Genomic DNA, 7,935 nt, shown 5'->3' with positions numbered 1-7,935 from the left:
TTTGTCCTATAAGAAATGATGAGCAGGCTGATTTCAGAAAAACATGAAAAGAATTACAGGAAGTGATGCTGAGGAAAGTGAGCAGAAGAACACTGTATGAACACTAACAGTGACATGGTGCAGTGATAGCCTTAGCTCTGCTCAGCGATATAATGATCGAAGATAATTCCAAGACCTTGAGATGGAAAATGCCACCCATCTCCAAAGAAAGAACAATGAAAACTGAATTCAGATTGAAGCATCCTGTTTTCACTTTTTTTAGACTTTTCTTTCTTGTGGTTTTTCCCTTTTGTCCTGATTCTCCTTTTACAACTTATATCGAAAAATGTTTAACATAATTGCACATATATTATCTGTGTCAGATTGCTCGCTATCTTGGGAAGCGGGGAGGAAAGGGAAGAATTTGATTTCATTTTTGTATGAATGTTGAAAACTATCTTTAGATACAATTGGAAAAAAATAAAATAATGTTAAGTGGGAAAAAATTGTGAGCCACAATAGGTCAAAACTATGTGATCATGTCCGTGGGTTAGGAAGATGACTTTGACCACAGTGTAAAGGATGGGTTGGATGGGAGAGCAACTGGAGAAAGAGAGACTAGTTAGGAAGATGCTATGCATACTCTGGGAATGAAGGGAAAAATAGAGAAAAGTTAGCAACTGATGGATGCGAATGTCGTTCAAGAAAGAGGAGTGGGAGAGCAGAAGGAGGGCTCGGGCTTGGTCCCGGCTGGTTGGGCTGATGATGGTGCCGTCAACACAAGGAAAGTTAGAAGCAGCAGCAGATTAGGGGCCAGTGTCATAGGAGCATCATTTGAAAGCTGGACGGATCCTTGGAGGTCATCGAGTCCGCTGTCATCATTCTACAAATGAGGAAACTGAGGGATGCAGAGATGGAGTCACATGCCCACGGTCACACAAAGAATAGGAAGCAGAACCATGAGTGACCCCAGGTTCTGTGATTCCAAAGCCTGGGATCTCCAGGCTTCCTCACCTTCTGAGGGAGACCAGAGCCTGCAGAAGCCCCCTGAATTCAGAAACATTTTACTTTGCTCGGTGTCTCAGGCCATAACAAACCAAGGCTGATGCCTTAAGTATCAGCCCACTGTTTCTCTACAGCCCTCGCTTAGCTCTGTGCCCTTTGACCTCCTTGTTCAGTGCAGTGGTCTAACTACTGAAGAGATGCCTTAGGAAAAAACTGGTACTTTCCTGGTGGTTAAGGAACCAAGTGAAGGTGCCCCAGAGCCCCAGAATCCAACCCGGCCCCTCTTCCAACAATCACCGAGCTTAGCAGCTAGTTAGTACGATTAGCTAAAGGCCTCCTGGCTGTCCCCTTTAGATAAGGGAGATAACCTCTATCAAGTACCTTGCAACTCTTAAAGTATTATAGAAATACAGAAATATAGTGTTATTGTTATTGACCCATGGGGTGGTAAGGGGTGACTAGCACCCTGGTTGGGAGGCTTATTGAACCCTTTTCAGGGCTGTCCATCTATTTTTGGGGGGAATTCAAAAGGTCACCCAACTCTCCCCACCCCCAGGTGAAACAGTCTCAGCAGAAGGGCTAAACAGAACGATGGGAGCTGACCAACGTCAAACCCGTTGGTGAATTAAGGAATGTCTGCCCCAAACGTGTGAAGGCTCCTTCCCGCCTTCCCACCCACCTCAGCAGAAAAGGCCTGAGCTTGGTCACGCACCCCGCGCCATTGAGGCACATCTTGATTTTTGTGTTACCATTGGACTTTAATGACTGGACGCTGACCACTCTGTGCAACTCTCTTCACTTAAATCTAAATCACTCACTAGTAAATATGTCATTCTGTGATGTCATCAGTCTTCTTTGAAAGCCCAGGACAAAAACAGCATTGTCATTATTATCTGAGTCCCATAATCCTACCTTCAAAAACCTCCCACAATTCATGAAAAGTTGGTCTCACAGTCCAGGGGGAATGCCTCCACTGATTCCAGAGCCCTCTTCTCTCTTCATTAATGTCTCATTCACGTCCGGGAATCTGGGCCAAGTTATTCAAAGTACCCCAGGTCTCCAAGCAGGATCTCCAAAAGGGAATAAGGGAGAGAGCCGTTGGGGCTCCTGCATCGAGGGCAGAGGCTTAAGTGGGAAAGGGGTAGAGCCGCTCACTGCTCCCTTATTACCAGCATCTGCCCTAAGGAGAGAGAGTTCGATGTATGAAAAATTAAATATTAATAAATGCTTCCCAATTGAAAGATTGTTAGATAACAATCCAAGAAGTAAATAAGTAGCACCACGCAAGATAGCGAGTACATATTGAATTGTCAAAGGGGTACTACAGATCATCCGAAGAGGCACCATATGTACGGTGCAGAGGAAAGAAAGATTGCCCTGTTTACAGTTACCAGATTTTAGAGTGGAAAGGAACATCAAAGATCTTGCAATCTAACTTCTTCCCCTAAGGAAGTTTTCCCACTCCCTCATGGCTCCCCGTAGCAGAGAGCTCCCTACTTTGCCCGGCCTAAAGCAGATGGGATTTGAGTTGAACCTTGAAGAGTTCAGGCAGCTGGGTGGTGCAATGGCTAGAGCACCAGCCCTGGAGTCAGGAGGAACTGAGTTCAACCCTGCCCTCAGATACTCCCTAACTGTGTGACTCTGGACACTTAACTCGGCTTCAGTTTCCTCATCTACAAATTAAGCCGGAGAAGGAAATGGTAAAACCGCTCCAGTGTCTCATGAAGAGTCAGACTCCACTGAATGACCAAATAACAACAAACTTGAAGACTTTAGCATTGGACAAGTGCGTGGGGATGAAAGAGATAAGAGAATTCTTCAGAGAATGTCTCCTGAGAATCACACGGGGAATGGAAATGAAGGCCACCGCTCTAGGTGTCCGATGGCTCCCTGTGGGCTGGGCAGCACATGAGTGGCTGTTCCCAGGCTTCCCAGACTCCAGGTATTTCTCTCTTTGGGCAGACGGGACAACTTTCCCAAAGGCCATTAGTTTTGGACTTGCCTTCTGGCAGACCTAAGGACAGGGCCTGTAATTAAAATTAATGCAGCTGTCTCACAGATTCCCTCCTGGTCCTTCTCTCGCTCCTCCCGGTCCGTGCCTCTCTGGTCACTGACTATCCATCACCATCGCTCACCCCTCATGGACTGCAGGAACTTCCTGGTCCCCCATCCATCACCAGCATCTCTTTTGTCCTACCTGTTGAAGCACAGCACAGGCTTGATGTCTCAGTTCCGGAACAGAGACACTTCAGCCACTATCTGGGAAGGCTCCGGCCCCCAAATATTTAGTTAGCAGCCATTCAGTTAAGTGGAATTGACTTTTTATCGGCTTTCCTCTGTACGGCTGCCACCAGCGACGGCTGTTTCCTCCTTCCCTCTTCTCTGCCTGTCAGTTCACTTCACATTCCTATCGGCAGCCTTTAGCTGTGATCAATACTAACCGCTGTGTAACAGCTCACGCATGGCTGCTTCGCTTTGCATCGATCACACCCTTCTTCCAACAGGTAGCCGGCTATTTGAGGCAATGACTTGAGATAAACACCTACTTTTACTTCAGGCTAATTTCTTACAGGCAGATTCAAGGAGGCCTTGCCCCTGTCTCTAAGAGACTGGTCTAAAGAGCAACTTCTCTTCGGCTTTGCCTCTTCCATCTGTTCTTTCCTTGAATTTGCCAAGTACCACTCACAAATATAATGCTTGCCCATCTCCAAAAATGGCTCCAAAAATCGTGCCCGCTATTTTCCTTTTGTTTTAATGAGATGATGGAACCATGGGGAAAGAAGGCAATGAGGAGAACTTAGGCAGGGCTCTTCTCCAGTAGCCTCTTCTCCTTCCCCTATCCTCTTCCCCCTGACGGGAGCTGCACCACTGCCGTTTTACCTCTCCAGAAGTCTTCAAATCCACAAAGCTAAAATAACAAAATGGAGATATATTTTACAACGAATTATGATTTCTTATAGATATGACTATAAACATACTCGATATGCACAAATCCAAGCCCTGGCCGCAGATTAGTTACTCTTCAAGGATTTGTACAGTGGCAATAACAACGATAACAAAAGGCATTTATATGGGGCTTGAAGGTTTGGAAATCATTATACATGTGTTAGCCTATTTGAGCATCACAACAGCCCTGTGAAATAAGTGCTATTATTATCCCCGTTTTACAGATAGGAGTTTAAACTATCTTTCCAGGATCCCACAACTGGTAAGTATCTGAGACAAGATGTAAGTCTTCCACAGACTAAAAATTCAGCATTTTTATCCACTGTACCACTGCCAGGGTCTCCAATCTTCCAGGCCCTCAGGATCAGAACCTATGATCTATATGAACTTTGACTCCTTCCTTTTTCCCTTCTCCCATTATTGGTCAGTCACTGATGCCTATTAGTTCTTCCCACCCACTCACATCCATTTTTACTGTTACCACACTAATTTAGGGCCTTTCTTACTTCATCCCTCCTACCTCTCCCTATTTGAACCTGTGCTATCTACCAGATTAATTTGTTTTATTTTTACATTTCATTTATATTTTCCAATGGACAAAATTTGGTTTTTGTTCTCCTTTCTATCTTTCTTACCACTGCTAGAGAAAAAACTGAAAAGCAAATTTTTATAACAAATATGCAAAGTTAGGCAGAAAAAAATTCCTACATTGTCCATATCTCAAAACTGTCTGTCTCAATCTTCACCCAATACATATTCTTTCTGTCAGGAAAGGAGTAGGATCTTTCATCCCCAATCTTCTGCAATCATTGATGGTCATCAGATTATTCACAGTTCTTAAGTCTTTCAAAGTTGCTTCTTTTACAATGTTGCCATAGTATAAATTGTTCTCCTGGTTCGGCTTGCTTCACTCTGCATCGGTGATAGAAGGTTTCTCAGATTTCACTGAAACTAACCCTTTTCAGCATTTCATATGGTACAGTAATATCCCATTATATTCATGTAAAATAATTTGTTCAGCCACTCCCCAATTATTGATGAGCACACCTCTTAGTTTCCAATTCTATGATACTATAAAAAGAATTATTATAAATATTTTATACATATGGGTATATGTATATTTTTCCTCCTTTCCTCTTTCTCTGACCAGTTTGGGTTATGAGCTTAGTAAGCATTACTAGGTCAAAAGCACTTTGGGGACATGATTCCACATTGCCTTCCTGAATGGCTGGACCAATCTGTAGCCCTACCACCAGACATAAATGTACCTGTTTTCCCGTAGGTCTTCCAGCATTCATCATTTTCCATTTTTGTCAGATTTGCCAATATGACAGGTATGAGGTAGATCCTGAGTTGCTTCAAATAACTAGAGTAATATACCACTATTACCATGAATACTCCCCCTCTTCAAACACTTTCAGTGGATTCCCATTGTCTTATGAATAAATTCTGAATCTCTTAACTAGGCAGTCAAAACTCTTACAATCTGCCATCAATCGACCTGTCCTTCCTATTCTTCTACAGAAACCCAATGGGAAGCCATAGTACAGATGATGAGGATTATTTGCTTCTTTCCAAGAACACATTAGATTGCCCCACTTTTGTGTCTTTGCTCATGGTGGACCCAGGTGCCACCTCTGGAAATCTTATCCATCCTTCAGCCTACAAGGAAGAGAGAGGTATCCTACAAGGTATAACTCAAACACCACCATCTTGATACTATTCCAGTCATCCATTCCAGTGGCCAGTGAATCCTCCTTTCCTCTCTATACCTAAATTCTTTTTGTCCTTACTTTGTGCTCCTCATATAAATACTTATATGCTTCCTTGTTTGCTATATATTTGTGTATATATTTCCCCTACTGAATTATAGGATCCTTCAAGGCAAGAACCGTATCTTAGACATCTTTAAATCTTTCACAACACAGCATAACACTTCTACCCATAGTAGGTTCTCGGCTTTTGTCAAATGAATGAACCTTCTGTCTTTGTAACTTTGTCAGTAAATTAACTAGAATATATTATATGGGTAGAGTGTGTACTCCATTTTATTTGTGGGCATCCTCTTTTTAGCTCAGTGAACATCTGCCATTCATCCTACCAGTGACCACTAGAGAGAAAAGTCAGACCAAATGGAAAGTCTCTTAAGTTTGGATGGGTGGTGGAGTGTTTTTATAAGGGTTCAGCTGAATTTTTTAAGAAGGATATTCCTTTTTTAAATTGCTTCTCCAAGAAAATTTTTAATCCTCCTCAGGAGCTAATTATTAGCCCCACTTCTCTTTCCTAACTCCCCATCCCATCCCTCTGCCCTTGCAACTCATACCTCAGCTTTTTAGCAGAGGAGCTTGGCTTCAGGAAGCAAAGATAGGCCATCTTCTTCTTCTTTTCTTCCTTCATCTTTCTTGGCTCCCACTAGAATTTTTCTTATACTCTATAAGTGAATACCTCCTCTGAACCTAATCATTGCTTCCAAGGCAGTATGATTTAGGAAGAGCAGAGGCAATTTGCCTTGGAGACTTAGATAATATAAGGAGTTTTCAGTAAACTCTGGGGGGGAAAATGCTCAATTATAAAATAATTATGTGTAAAGTTATTTTTAAATATGATGTGGCCATCATTTTGCATACCTCCTATCCAAAGATCTTGAGGGAACTTCTTAGGTACTTGTGTTAAAATAGGGGCTAATGGATTGGGGAACAGGAAGGTAGCAAGGAACATGAGAAATAAGGAGAGAGGCCAAGGAAGATAAAGAGCCAAAACACTTTCCCTCTAAGCCAGTTAAAGTTCAACTTTACAATTCCTTAACAATGTTCATTAAAATGTTTTTAGGATCTGCTATCCTGTTAGCTCCTACCTAGTAGTCACAAAGTGGTAAAAAGAAGTGTTATTTCCATTTTGCTAATAGGGAAACTGAGGTACAGCATGCACAAGCGATTTGCTTGCGAGTACAACAGTAATAGCTTATTTCTCAAGAGCTGTCACTTCCCCCCTTATCAGCAATGATAATAACTGACATTTATTTAGTATAACTAAAGTTTGCTAAAGCTTTTCTTCTATTAGTTCATTTGTGCTTCACAATAATTAACAACAATTAATTATCCCATTAAAAATGGGATTATCCCCATTTTAAGTTAAGGAAACTGAGGCTCTACAAGATCAAGGGACTTACTTGTGTTTGCAAACTAGTTAAATATGAGAGATAGAATCTGAGCTAGAACTTTCTGACCATTAGCCCCCCAAGTCCCACATGCAGGCTGAAATTCTGAGATCAGTTCTCTTGCCCGATGAATTTGTCCCACGCTGTGGGTCAGGGATGTGTCTTGGTTGGTTTGTACATGTGTACTTGTCATTAAATTCCCCTTTTGGTCCAGTATGTCTAATGTACCACATGGGCTGGTGGCGTGATGTTGGAATGAGCATAAAAGGCAATTCTTTGACCAATAGCTGGCTGGGTGTGCCCCCACAGAACCATAATTAGGCTCCATCCTCCCTTACAACCACTCACTCTTGGCAACCTTGTGTGAAGACCAAAGGAACAAGCAGCTGGGGTGGGGTGGGCAGGGCTTAGACAAAATATCAAAGTAGGCAAAACACATCCTTGGCACTTAAAAAAAAAAACCCAAACCCGCTTTCCCACTCTCTGGTTCCATCCAGACTCAAGCTTCTTGCCTTCCCGAGATAAGACCCGGTGTCTAGAGTCAGAAGGGCTAGCTTAGGCACCTGACTCTGTCGTCCACTTCTTCCATAGCTTTGAAAAGTCATTGAAGTTCTGTCTGCCTCAGTTTCTTCATCTGTAAAAAGGGGGTAATAAGAGCAGCTTTGGTGCTATTAGGATCAAATGAGACAGTAATTGTAAAGTGCTCAGCACGGGGTCTGGCCCCTCATAAGCCCTATAAAATGTTAGCTTTTGAGACCAGCGGTGATTAGAATTCACATTCTGCATTACTCCTGTAGCTGTGGACAAGTCACTTCCCTTTGCCTTGCCTTCCTCATCTGTAAAATAAG

The 7,935-nt window shown here is 42.7% G+C and overlaps 1 long non-coding RNA gene across 1 annotated transcript; it reads right to left on the bottom strand.

Moving 5' to 3' along the window:
* Positions 1-1,721: 1,721 nt before the first annotated feature.
* LOC141553197 (uncharacterized) lies at positions 1,722-7,548 on the bottom strand. Its single transcript, XR_012485308.1, has 3 exons — positions 6,254-7,548; positions 3,182-3,892; positions 1,722-2,164 (listed from the first exon to the last, which is right to left on the bottom strand). It is a non-coding gene; the product is annotated as an uncharacterized LOC141553197 (long non-coding RNA).
* Positions 7,549-7,935: the final 387 nt, after the last annotated feature.

The sequence above is a fragment of the Sminthopsis crassicaudata genome, chromosome 2, assembly GCF_048593235.1.
Source record: "Sminthopsis crassicaudata isolate SCR6 chromosome 2, ASM4859323v1, whole genome shotgun sequence".
In the NCBI taxonomy this organism is placed as follows: domain Eukaryota; kingdom Metazoa; phylum Chordata; class Mammalia; order Dasyuromorphia; family Dasyuridae; genus Sminthopsis; species Sminthopsis crassicaudata.
Note: the sequence above shows the minus strand (reverse complement) of the source record. Positions and strands in the feature narration are given on the sequence as shown.